This window comes from Bacillus rossius, chromosome 17 (assembly GCF_032445375.1).
Source record: "Bacillus rossius redtenbacheri isolate Brsri chromosome 17, Brsri_v3, whole genome shotgun sequence".
NCBI lineage: Eukaryota > Metazoa > Arthropoda > Insecta > Phasmatodea > Bacillidae > Bacillus > Bacillus rossius.
This window is the reverse complement of record NC_086344.1, coordinates 25,496,011-25,510,190: the sequence shown is the minus strand read 5'-3', so window position 1 is coordinate 25,510,190 and position 14,180 is coordinate 25,496,011. Positions and strand designations below refer to the sequence as shown.

The window sequence follows — 14,180 nt, the reverse complement described above, 5'->3', positions numbered from 1 at the left end:
GTTAAAACATAATGAATGATACAGCCAATTGTGTTTTCAATGAAAGTGCCTGACAATGTATTCATAATAAAATTGCAGTCATTAGTGAAGAAAAAAAAAAGCAATTATGTTGGCACAATTTTAAAAGTATATTATTATTTAAACATGAAATTGTGTTTTATGTTAAAATACTTGAAATACAATTTAAGTTTTGTTTAATAGCAGAGTTGTGAAATTCAGTGATAAGCTGGTATAAACTTAAAGTGATAGAAGTGTTGATCAAGCTTGTATATGAGTTACCTATTTGCTAAGCCCTTGCACTGCCTGTGATGGATTCTCCCATGCAACTAATAACGCCTGGGTTCCCCACAATTTGCTAACATTACTTTTGTATAGTGTTTGGTGCTTATTTTATTTAATGTGCCAACTTTTTATCATTAAATTTGCATTGAAAAAGTATCACAAAATGGTAGATACCATACTAGTCTTCTAATGACTAATTAATGGGTCAGTAACTGTACTGGTTTATTTGATTGAGATGTATATTTAAATGTTGTCAATGGAAATTTTGTGGTCTTTTTGCACGATTGAATTTGAATACTGTTTAAATTTCAATAAGCAGTTTGGTTAGAATTTCTGACAGATTTGTAACACATGTTTACATTGATTCATAAACAATTTTTTTTTAATTCACAAATCAAAATTTACAATATTAAATATTTTTCTAATCAAAATGTATAGTTAGGGACCCTTTTATTTCGCGAATGGTTTATTAACGAAATTTTTATACAAGCATATAGGGTCAACATACCAACAATTTATGTTATTTATATTGTCTTACAAACCGTTTATGCGTCGCGAAATTCCGCGAAATTTCACGAAATTTGCCATTTTTCTCGCTTTGCGTGAAATAGGGCTAAATTCCTCTATTTCACGAAATTTCGCACGAAATAGTCCATTTAAAATCACTATTTTTAAGATTTGCGCAAGAATATGTTTACAAGTCAAAGATAAAACTCCACACTACACGAAAATATTTTACAGAACGACGCCTAGGCAAATCATTTTTTCACTTTATAATTTGATAATATAAGTAACTTCATATTTTAACGCCCTCGGGTTCAAGAAACGGGTTTATTACGTTTATTAACCTAACAATAACACAACTGTTTTGTTTTCTTTCGTTGGCCAACGGGTTTCCTAATGGCCATAACAAGCCATAGAAAAGAAAGTACATAAACACTTTATCATTGCGACGCCATGTTGAATTTTTTAATTTTTCGCTGTGAATCTTTACTTTTTTCTTTCAAACCCCATTTATACGGAAAAAAAAGTCTTAATTTTCTAGAACATTCACAATATATCTGAAGTCAATACCGAATTACGGTAATTTACAAAAAAAAAAAAAAAACAATAATTTTACCAACATGGCGTCCTTCCATACAAAATGACGTCCTTGATGTATTGTGAAGAAAACTTACACACTTTATCTTCACTTCTCTGAGACGTTCGGAGAAACATTTATCTTTGGCTCAGAAACTCCGGGCTTGTTTGTTTTGATGCTGCTTATTGTTGAATACACACTTTTTATATATTTTTTTAGATTGAAAAGTGGATTTAAGTGTTACTCTTGAATTTATATATTCATACATTTATCTGAAACAGTAATTTAGCTAGTACTTTGCCCTCGAATAAAGCATGTAATTTAAACAACAGTTATACAATTGCAATTCGCCATATCTAAACGTGTTACAAGCGTTTAAATCATGCCGAAAATTGTATCAATTTGCAACTGACGGATTTTATGTATTTGATGCAAAGAATCAAATATTGATGTGCAAATTTTGCAACTTCCCAACAAGGGTTTATATTAATATTACAATTTTAAATGTGTAAATGTTCAAGTGTTTAAAATAGCAAGATGTTTTCAATATTATCTCATAAGGAAAGTTAAAATTTAACAGTTAAGTTATTTTCACTTTTCCTGTATTCTCTCCTCCCCCCCCCCCCCCCTTTTACATAAATATACTACGTGTTAAGTGAAACAAATTTTATTTACCGCTTTATTAAAAATTTTGACTTTTTACACCGCTTCTACTGGTTTTTTTTATACCGCTCTTACCAGGGGTTTTTACACCGCTTTCACTAGTTTTTTTGCACCGCTATTGGTAGTTTTTATTTACCATTTTTCAGGGTCCCTATGTATAGTGTAATTATGTCCCCACAGAGTCCAAGAAATTTATTTTTGCAAAAAAAACCTGTTAAATTTAAAAAAAAAAAATTATTACATATAAAAAGTGTGTTTGTATGTATTATGCTTGCAGAAAACACATCCACATTGCAGAATATCTTCTCAACTTAATACATGCTACAATTTTGTCATTTAGATGTTTTGTGTTAGATCGTATTTGCTGTATCAATAGGCAACAGATAATGTGAAAAATTATTAGATTCGTCTAGTTGAATATTTAATTATTAAATTTAATACATTTTGTAAAATTGCAGACACCTGAATGATGTGTACCAAAACTGTTTGTTCTGTGTCTGGTATTGCATAACCTGAAAATTTTTTTATGTAATTCAATTTAAATATATGTTGTTGGCATGAATGTAATAATGCTAAGTAGGAATGTTTGGAAAATGTTTTGCATCCATGGCAGTATTTACTGTAGTACATTGTGGTTGTGCTTAAAACACAGGAAGGAAAACTATAAAAAAAAATGACCATACAACTAAAGCCATGACTGTTGCCATCTTTAACTTGCCGTTTTGGCCTTATGCGCAGTTTGGCTCTTCGATGATTCTAGAGAGGAGACCCAGACTCAAAAGTATAAAAACGTAAAATTTAAAACTTGTCCATTATGTTACTAGTAAAAATAATCATACTTTCAAAAATAGTGGGCAAATTAACACGTTCTGCCAGTTTATCCATCTTAAATTTTCTGTTCTAAAACGTTGAGTCTAGATCTCCTATCCCTAAAATCATTGGAGAGCTTCACTGTCAAAGGACTTGAACAGCAAGTTAAAGATGGCAACTTGTCTCAACCAAATATCTTAAGAAAAAAATTTAAAATATTTATTCTCTTGATAGCAAAATAACACAAAATATATGTATGTGCATACTATCATTTGTCAAAAAGATTAAGTTATTTTATGAAATGACAACAAATTGTTTATTAGTTGAATCCATTGGTACTGTATTTATTGAATAAAAATAAAATTTGTTTGGACAGAGAACTCATTTTCGCCTATTACTCACCTGACTAACAATATTTTACATTATTAAACTAGAAATGAATTTTTTTGTGTTGGACTTAGGGCAATAATTTTTAGAAAATTTAGAAGAAATTGTCATTAAAATACAATGTTTTTGGTACTTTCCAAACAAAGTTGAACAATTGTCTATGCATAGTTTATGGAGTTATGCATGAAATAAATAATCTATTTGTAAATATAGCTGCTAAATTGTGTTTGGAAGTCAGTAATATTGAAAATTAATGAACATTTCCTTTAATTTTCATAAAAATTATTGCTCTAAGTCCAACATCAAAAAAATTGGTTCCTAGTTTTAGTTTTAAAAAAATATGGAAAAATAAATAATATAACATAAAAAATTATGTAAGGTTCAGTAAAAATTTATTTTTTCATTAAACAAGATTACATCATTGATGGACATAATAAATACCTATCAATTTATTTATTGACAAACTGTATTTTTTTTCAAAACTGTATTTTAAATTGGCAGTATATTAATCACAAATTTTTGCTAATTTTACATGGAATACAAAAGCATTCATTTGTTTTAAATATATTTTTGGAGTCAAATTGTTTTGTCATAGATACATTCAATAATAAAAATTCACTGTGTAGCATGGTGTTAGAACAATTGTGACTATCAATTTATATGCCATTATAACTATGTATGAATTTACTTCTTTTACTGGCCTTGGCAATGGAGTGTATTTTTTTTCTGGTCTTGTAGTCCATGGTTGTTATTTATTTATTTTTTCCCACTTCTTGTGCATGTGTTGATATTTCAAATAATATTTTACTTTTATTTGAAATGACAAGTATGTCGTGTTTTGAATTGTTAATGTTTAGTGGGACAGTAGTTGGGACAAAAAATTGAATACTTGTTGCATGTTTATAACACCACTTAATATTGTTCATATTTTTTGTTAAGAGTCCCATCAAAACATCTTAGTCGCACAATGACTTAACCTTGGTTAACGTTGGTATGTGACAAAGTCATGAGGTAACCTGTTTTATCGCATAACTGCCTCAACTATATTTTAGGGCGTCAAAATTTTGATAAAAAAAACCTTGCGTAAAAGTCATATGATGTTTTTGGTCCTGCTATTAGATTCCGGGTGCTTTGTGTGGGTATCTTTTCTATATAAAACGATGTGTTTTAAAAGTTAGCCAGCGCTAGTTTGCATCATTCATGTTTGGTCATGTTGATTCTCGTACAGAGTGCGCACACAGTCGAATATTGATACTGATATCTCACCGATTGCATGCAATGCGCGGTCTCTGTTGAGTTCTGAGTTAACTACATTTGTTGGCCCGCACTCTTTCGTGGTGTACGACGACAATAGTTATGCATTAGTTCAGTCTCACATTCACATTTTGTTTTTATATTTAAAGTTCATGAAAGGTTTTGGTTGCATGACTTATTAATTTAAATTGTTCGGCGTGCTTTTTAAATAAACATACTTTCCATGACTGGGTTTTGTTTTTATGATTAACTTTTCCTAACAAAAATATATATAGGTATATTTTTTTTGCTTAAACGTCACACCCTTAATTTTAAAACTGGATTTTAGTATAAAATGTGTGACGATTATGCGATACAATACGGTAGTATTTGTATTAGAAAATTTGAATATTTGTATAAGCCTAATCACTGATGTTGAAAGTAGCAACTGACATGGTACACAACTGGTATGATGTTGCAAGTTTACCAATTATAATATAATATGAGATTGCATCTCTTAACTTCTTAAACATGGCTAATATTTTCTGAAAATCTTGTATTTGTAATTCAAAACATTTAGCAGTCTCTATAATAATGTGCATTAGGCCTGTGCAAAATTTCGAATTTTTGAATACAATTAAATTATTTGATTAAACCTCTATTTCTAAAACTTCGAAATACTAAAGATTCGTTTGCTTATGAATACTTAATTTAGCATATCTCATGAATTGTCACACACCAAAATTCACTGTTGAGATTAAGTCATTTATGTGGATGATACCCTTTTTTTTTTTAATGTTTAATGTAACTTCATAATCAAAAACATGAACAATAAGTGACGTATTCAATGTTTTTTTTTTTTTGCTACCGCCTTGCTAAACATTAACAGAAAAAATTGCATAAACAATTCAAAACACTGCATATTTATCATTTCAATTTTGAAAACAAAATAATATTTCTATTTCTTTTGTCACACGCACCAGAAGTGGGAAAAAATAAACATTCACACCATGGACTGCACCACCACAAAACAAGGACACTCCATTCAGATGGGTATTACAAGAATTAATTAATTCTCATAGTTTCAATGACATACAAATTAATAATCACAAATGATCCAACACCATATGATACAGTAGAAGCTTGCTTACTTATTATATGTACAGTCAAACCTCTATCTATCGTTTTTCAGGGGACCAACAAAAAAATTCAATAGATGTGGACTTCACTCTTAGATTTTGAAAAAAATATTTCAACCTCAAAATTAGTGTCAGAAATAAATCAGTTACTTGTCATTAAAGTTTAATCATTTGAAAAAAAATAAAAATGGGAGCATTTTACTTAATTCAATTTTCACTTGCAAAAAAAAAAACATATGCACAATAAACCTACATGGAAATTAAAGTCTTTTTCAATATCCTGAAGTCTGAAATATGTTTACTCATGTCATCAAATGTAGAGGTGTACTGAAGAAGCTGATTTTGCCAATATTTAGTTGAATCTGTATTTCTGCCGACTTCTGATACGCTTGTTAATTTTCGGCCGATATTACTGAAAAAAACGAGAGAAACTGCCATAACCTAAAAATCCACGAGTACCCTTTTCATTTTTCGTAGTAGTACTGCATTATTTCTTCGCAACATGTGCTAACCATACATATAAAAATTTAACATGCTTTTTTTTTTCTTCAATAATGTTCTTTAATTTTAATATGTCATAAATAAATACATTACCATCACGGTAAATACGTATACATCTTGGTTCTTACGGTAACTATAGTGCAAATGTGGTAGCTATCGTGCTTCTGTAGTATTATGGTATCTACTAGTGGTGCACCGAAATGACTTTACCGATTACAGATTCGATTACCGATTATGAGAGCAATAATCGGCAGATACCGATTCAGTTACCGATTATAATAAACAAATTTTTTTAAGTGTAATAATGCACACAAAAGTTTTTATTACCATGTGAATTTAATAACAAGATTAGGTAAAATTGAGAATACAGTTATAATAACAGTATAAAAATATATAAAATACTCTATTAAGTCATTGCAAAGTGTAAATTAAATTAACTTCTATTTATATTTGTTATTGTAAACAACTTGAACTACAGTCTAATAATTGTAATTTACAGTGGGTAAGTTTTTGTTGCGGAAAACTAGCATTATTATAGATTTCACATAAGGTTGCATCGAGAAATTACCGTTTAACAATGTAAACATGTTTCTATATTTTAGTGATGTGCGAGTCTCGGCATCATCGAGAACGAGTCGAGACAGAAATTTTCTCGATCTCGTCTCGAGATAATTTTTTTGGCTCGGAATTTTCGAGAATTTTGTAAACAAGAAATAGGTTAGGTAATATAAAATATTGAGGCAGCATTTTGTGTTGCGTGTTGAAATAATTAACATAACTTCAACGTAACGTAGATCGAATAAAATAAAATATACTTGTTACGATAGTATACACGATAAATTATTAAAAAGTTAAAAACGAACAACTTCCGTTCACAAGTCACTACATGAAACGGTAAACGTAAACAATGAATTGTGCTGTGGTTATCACATTAAATTACAGAAGAAAATGATTATTTTCCGTTAATAAAACCAACATTAAAGTTAAAAATAAATCATTTTCGGTATCAATATCAAGTATCAACGTAAAACGGTACGGTAAAAAATAAAAATATAAACATGACTGCAGAATTCTTCCGCGATTGCATTTTGCTTTATGGCCTTAGGTTATACACACGGCCAGCAGTATATAACAAGCAACATGATGTTTAAATTGCGGTCCGTATCGATAGTGACATATCGATAGTGGCGAATGTTCAGACTTTCATGATCAAGTACCGTCCATGGCTCAAGGAAACTGTATAGACTATGGAGTCAATAACTTATGTTTACATACGACAATAGGCAAATAAACTTGAGTGTAAAGGTAAAGTTGTAATTGCAATTGTGGATACTTGATAAAATTATTGAATAATTATGTATGTTTGTCAGATTATTGAGTTTTACTTTTTTGGATCATATTATCCTGTTAACTAAAGTACAGATTTCTCGATCTCGACTCGATTCTCGAGAATTTTTAAATTGCTTTCTCGATCTCGTCTCGAATTCAAAAAAGTCTTTCTCGCACATGCCTACTATATTTTGTTCACTTGAGTTTATAGAAAAATGATCCCACACTTCACTTTTTTCTCCCTAGTCGCCATGTCACTATAATTATATAAAAATGACTCAAAACCAATTCTAGCACATGTAATTTTATTAATGTTGACTGAATGTATAAAATTATAAATACTTTTTCACTTTTCACGTCACATACAAATAACACAACAACGGATAATGTTACCAAAGACGCCCATAACGTGTTTGTAAAACGCAGTGATAAACTCTGAAAGGTATCGGGACCACGATCTTGAACCGCTACTACGACTCGAAAAGATCGATTGTCATAGAATACACTGCAACTGCTTGTGGTATTTTGAATGCGTGCCATCTATTTTACGTCTCTGGCTATAGGTAATGTACATACAAGGCCACTAAACAAAAGACAGAACAAAAGACGAAACGTAAATAAACGTGTAGGAAAAATGTATTTTTTATTGTTCGAGGCAATGAGATTTATTAAACTTAACGAAATAACTGTAATCTTGATATGACGGAGTTAGATGAATTTTGTAATATATACAAATATTACCGTATTTCGTCCTAAAATGTGTAACAAAATATTACACGGTAAAAACCTACTTAATTACGCCGGGACGTAGATAATCGGTAAAGTAATCGTTAAGATAATCGCCGATTACGATTAATCGGTAAGTACCCATAATCGCCGATTACGATTCATCGGTATCCGCATCGGTGCACCACTAGTATCTACAAAGAATCTTTAGTTCTTTTTATGGTCATTATCATAAGATAACAATTGGGTTTGTACTATAGTTATGGTACATCATCCATATTTCTTCGTAAGTTGTTGTTCATTTGTCTTTTCTTCATGTTTACGTGCTTCATTACTTGGCTGCAGATTTAAGGTGATTTTTATTACTTCTGTATACAATCGTTACTGTTTTTATGACGGTTTTTGTCTAAGAAATGGATGTTTCTGCAAAATATTTATGGAACGATCATCTATTATAATTTATAGTGACAGGACCACATATTTTGTACGATCAATGCGAACAAAACGATAATTCAAACATCAGTACAAGCGGACTTTTTTAACCTTAGTTGTATGGCAATTTTGCTGGGACCGTAGAAAGTATACGATAAACACGGACAATCGATACATGCGAGCTCGATAGATAGAGGTTTGACTGTATCTATGATAAAACAGACATTGTGAATCAAAAATATATATAAATAAATTATAATGGTTTAAGATTCCAGATGAAATCAGCAAATACTGATTTTTATGATATTGCTGAAATAAAATATAATTTATCTGGCACTCTTTAACAAAAACTCGTGAATAACTACGGTACAAATATGTTACTATAGGCTCATTCAATCACTTAATTTGATTATTGGCACAGGCCTATGTACATGCTTTAAGATGACCTTAAGTGAAAGTAAAATACCGGACATTACACACATTATATATGCTGGATTTTTTGAACTTTTTCTGAAAGTCAAAATTAAAAAAAAAAGTTTTTACAATCATTAACACAATACAGTACAACCCGATTATAACATTCCCGTTTGTAACATTTTCCCCCCTATAACACCATAATTTCATGGTCCCGTCATTTCTCCATTTATCACAATGCTTTAATTTCCCGCCTGTAACAATATTAAAATTTCTACATTCCCGCCTTTAACGTTCAAATTTGCTTTGATAACTGCCACAATTTTCAGTATCCCTTCCTTCAAAGTCATAATTTAGAGCGAAACCATAGCTAGAAAATACAGCACGCATATACAAACATTAGATGTTTACATTTGTGTAGTTCACCATAGACGTGGTACACACGCACTCCACAACTTGCACCGGAACGACTATGAATATGGTGTCCTGTTCGCGCTCGTTAGCCTATGACGCGCATTTTGTTCACTGATACATGGTTGGAAACAGTGTTACTGTATTCTATGGTGCTGGTTTTTGTTTCAAAGTTTTAACACCTTGAGATGGTTAAATGTTCTATGGATATATTCACGGCTTTTGTTTGTGGTTAACCTATAGGTGGGTTGTTACAGCAATTTTCGGTATCTGTTCCAACCTGATACTGATACAGTAATGTACCTACAGTAGAACCCGTTTATAGTGAACCCGCCTATAATGAAATCCCGTTTATAGTGAATTTCCGTCTCGGTCCCGGCAAAATGATGTGAGGTTATGTATTAATTTATTGGATATAGCGCACAACTTTTGTCAATGTTGATACGTTTTCCTGTGTACCACGAACAAATTTTGCCGACATAATGCACATTTATCTCAAATATTTTCATATAATTACAAGTATTTTCACAAAACGTCTATTCTGGATCACATTAACGTTTTTCTCCCCAATATGCTACTCCATTGTCCACTGTTCATAATATAAACAAGTCGTAATCGAGTGGCCTCGGTAGGCTACGTGTAGCCAGAAATGGTGCTCAGTTTGGTGAAAATAAAAAAATAGTTTTCCCTGCATAGTTAAAGAATGGGCGAACGCGTGTACATTTAATAAGTTATCAAAATTAAACATAAATTAGCGCCACACAAATACGTATGTACATTATAGCAGCAAATTCAATATTTTTACGTCTCATTTTTATCGTTCACGTTTCGGACATTTTGATCGAGTAAGGTTTTTAAGACTACCACTAGATAGAACTCTGTGGACTAAATTTTTCCATAGAAAGTAAGAAATTTTCGTTCCAGCTTTAGCAACTGCGATACTAAATGATACGTAGTGATCTTTGATGCGCCAGACTCGTTATTTTTCGTTTATTTACTTTTGACGGTAAAAAGAATTTCGTGTTATTAAGCTGCAAATGTGCTTCAATAAGAAATACGTACATAAAAAAGGGTGAAAAACGCGTTAAAAAACGTAAGGCATTATCTGTGCGAGATAAAGTGGACATTATTAAAAAGGTAGACTCCAACCCCACTGTCCCGCACGTGTTAATATCAAAGGAACTGGGAATTGCAACATCCACATTAAATACAATATTAAACAAGCTGAACAATCTTCTTTCTCAAGCTGCGAATACGTCACAGAGTATTAAACGCCTGAAAAAAGGAAAATACGCCGATGTCGAAGAACCATTAATAGAAAGTTTGTACATGTGTAGTGTATTAAAAATAATATCTGCATTTGCTCATAAAACTGTTGCTTTGAGTATTTTCATTCGTTCTTTTCTTGGCTTAGGCCTATGTGTAGTTAAGATTATGCTTTTGAGTATGTATTGCCAATATAAAAGTTTTCCCAGATATAAAGTTTCCCCTCTATAGTGAACATATAAACTACTCCCTTCAGATTCATTATAACAGGGTTCTACTGTAGTTACAAGTCTCTGATACTTCTGTATCAGACGGTCCCAGGAGGCAACAAAGCTCCGCGTACGCAGACCGTGCGACCGGAAGGAGAATCTGATACATTATTTATCACGCCCGGTAATTCTCTACCTCTGTTACTCTCATGCCCGCCTGATACAGCCAGTATTAGGCATGTGCGAGAAAGACTTTTTTGAATTCGAGACGAGATCGAGAAAGCAATTTAAAAATTCTCGAGAATCGAGTCAAGATCGAGAAATCTGTACTTTAGTTAACAGGATAATATGATCCAACAATAATCTGACAAACATACACAATTATTCAATAATTTTATCAAGTATCCACAATTGCAATTGCAATTACAACTTTACCTTTACACTCAACAGTTTATTTGCCTACTGTCGTATGTAAACATACGTTATTGACTCCATAGTCTATACAGTTTCCTTGAGCCATGGACGGTACTTGATCATGAAATTCTGAACATTCACCACTATCGATATGTCACTATCGATACGGACCGCAATTTAAACATCGTGTTGCTTGTTATATACTGCTGGCCGTGTGTATAACCCAAGGCCATAAAACAAAATGCAATCGCGGAAGAATTCTGCAGTCATGTTTATATTTTTATTTTTTACCGTACCGTTTTACGTTGATGCTTGATATTGATACCGAAAATGATTTATTTTTAACTTTAATGTTGGTTTTATTAACGGAAAATAATCATTTTCTTATGTAATTTAATGTGATAACCACAGCACAATTCATTGTTTACGTTTACCGTTTCATGTAGTGACTTGTGAACGGAAGGTGTTCGTTTTTAACTTTTTAATAATTTATCGTGTATACTATCGTAACAAGTATATTTTATTTTATTCGATCTACGTTACATTGAAGATATGTTAATTATTTCAACACGCAACGCAAAATGCTGCCTCAATATATTATATTACCTAACCTATTTCTTGTTTACGAAATTCTCGAAAATTCAGAGCCAAAAAAATTATCTCGAGACGAGATCGAGAAAATTTCTGTCTCGACTCGTTCTCGATGATGCCGAGACTCGCACATCACTAGCCAGTATCAATCAGTTCAACATTCACTGCAGTTCGTCCTGGCCGTGTATCACCATGTACATTGTTGCGGGCTGTCATGCTTTGTAGTTAGTATCTTTATAGTGAAATAAGGAATGGATAAGTGCACGAAAAAGACTTCATTTGTGTGGAATTTTTTTACGGAAAATAATGAGTTTGCTAATTGTAATTTGTGTAAACAAAAACTGAGTTATAAATCATCATCGACTAATCTGAAGAAACATTTGAAACGTAAACATTGATATAGTATGCTCACTAATGTACGTATCTGTTTTTTTTTTAATTTTTAATTTTTTATAAAATCGTAATCTTTTAATGTATGAAAACACTAGTTACTAATTGTTTTCAGAAAAAAAAGTCCTAATGTTGATTACATCTGTTATTAGTGTCAACTGAGAATTTATTTGCATTTTCATAGCTGTTAGGTGCACAAATATAAATATTATATCTTGTATTAATGTACTTTTTAATATTAAAATTTCATTAGTTTTATTATTGAACAAGTCTGTGCACGCACTGCGCTCTGAGCGTACTTTGATGTGGGACAATAACCAAACGACTCGTAACAATTTCGCTTTGCGCCTCTCCTTCAACGCCTTCCCCTGCGCTTCCTCCCCTACATTATTTCCTTTCTTTATCCCTTATTCGTCGTGCCGCTCCCTCCCCTTTCACAAGCTCCGCCCAAGTGACCGTCATCTGCGATCGGGTTCTGCGCACATTGGCCGTGGTGTTGTTCCAGGCGAATTCTGAACTGATACTAAAGTACCTGATACTTTTCAAGTGTACTCGTTTGCCGTTCCTGATACAGGCGCGTATCAGTGCCAAAGTAAAAGGTTGATACTTTTCGACCCACCTCTAGGTTAACCTTTACCGTAATTTTTTTTTTTCTTCACTTATTGTAGTCACGGTCGTATTTAATTAAAATATACTGTATTGAAATTTTATTCAGGTTATTGTACGGCTATGATGGCCGATAAATATAAGCGAAAATCATATTCTGTAGCTGAAAAATTTCAGTTTATTAACCAAGTGGACAGGAACCCCAACAAAAGGCGTGTTGCGATTGCAAAGGAGTTGAATATTTCTATTTCGACTCTGAACTATATCGTACAAAACCTTTTTTTCTTTAGCATATTATTAGGTATATTATCTATAAATAAAATTAACCAAGTTTCCACTCTATTGCTGTACTTAGTGTATTACTCCTGTACTGTGTGTTGTTTTACCTATACTCTTTAATTTAATCAATCCACGCGTAATTTATACAAAGTGAAGAAGTAATTTTATGATTTCCTGCTTATAACATTTTCCTGCTTATAACACTTTTTTAAGTTGGTCCCTTGGATAATGTTATTACAGGGTTGTACTGTACTTGGTGCTACTGATACGTGAGACATAATTTATAAATCCAACAAGCGTATTTTCCATAAAAACCTAATTATTTATAACATACAATTTATTTTCTTTCCTCTTCGAGACTGTTCTGAGGGTTTGATCCCGTATGGTATTCTTTCAGTATCTGGAAAACACAGGTAAAAAGGAGATTATTATTTGTCATAGTAACACAGCATTAAAATAATTAACCCAAATCATATTATCAAAGCAAAATCTATTAAAGCATGTAGACACACACTAATGTATCTCTGCTAGCCCTCTCAAAATGCACACATGTGCAATCAAGTTTGGCAAAGGAACTCTTTTTCCAGTTGATTTTTATCTTGTGCATTATATACCAATGGGAATACCTATTTTTAGAAAAATATATCCAATAATATTTTTTGAGCCACAAGTAATTATTAATTTCTTCCCTACAATGGGTTATAAGAGAAGAGATGGAGGTAATACAGAGTGGCTAGAAAACCTATTAAAAAAAATTCTGACCTCCAGATTTTGAAAAAAAATTTCCCTAACTACTGATATTAGTTAGTTTCCAATAACTATCTAAATTAAAAATTGTGGCATATATAGAGATGTACGAACCTGCAAATTTTTAAGTCGAGTCGAGTCGAGTCGAATTATACAATAATTAGTTCGAGTCGATTCGAGTCGAGTTTGTAGATCATAAATTCAAGTCGAGTCGATTCGAGTCTGAATTTTTATTTGAATCTTTGACACTTAAGTTGAGCTTGAATATTT

General features: G+C 31.8%; 1 long non-coding RNA gene across 3 annotated transcripts in view; it reads right to left on the bottom strand.

Annotated features, from left to right (window-relative positions):
* Window positions 1–3,598: 3,598 nt before the first annotated feature.
* LOC134540786 (uncharacterized) overlaps window positions 3,599–14,180 on the bottom strand; it is a 37,323-nt gene continuing 26,741 nt past the window's right edge. For all 3 annotated transcript variants that reach the window (XR_010076509.1, XR_010076510.1, XR_010076511.1), the window contains one exon: window positions 3,599–13,563. This is a non-coding gene — a long non-coding RNA (uncharacterized LOC134540786). The remainder of the gene's footprint in view (window positions 13,564–14,180) is intronic.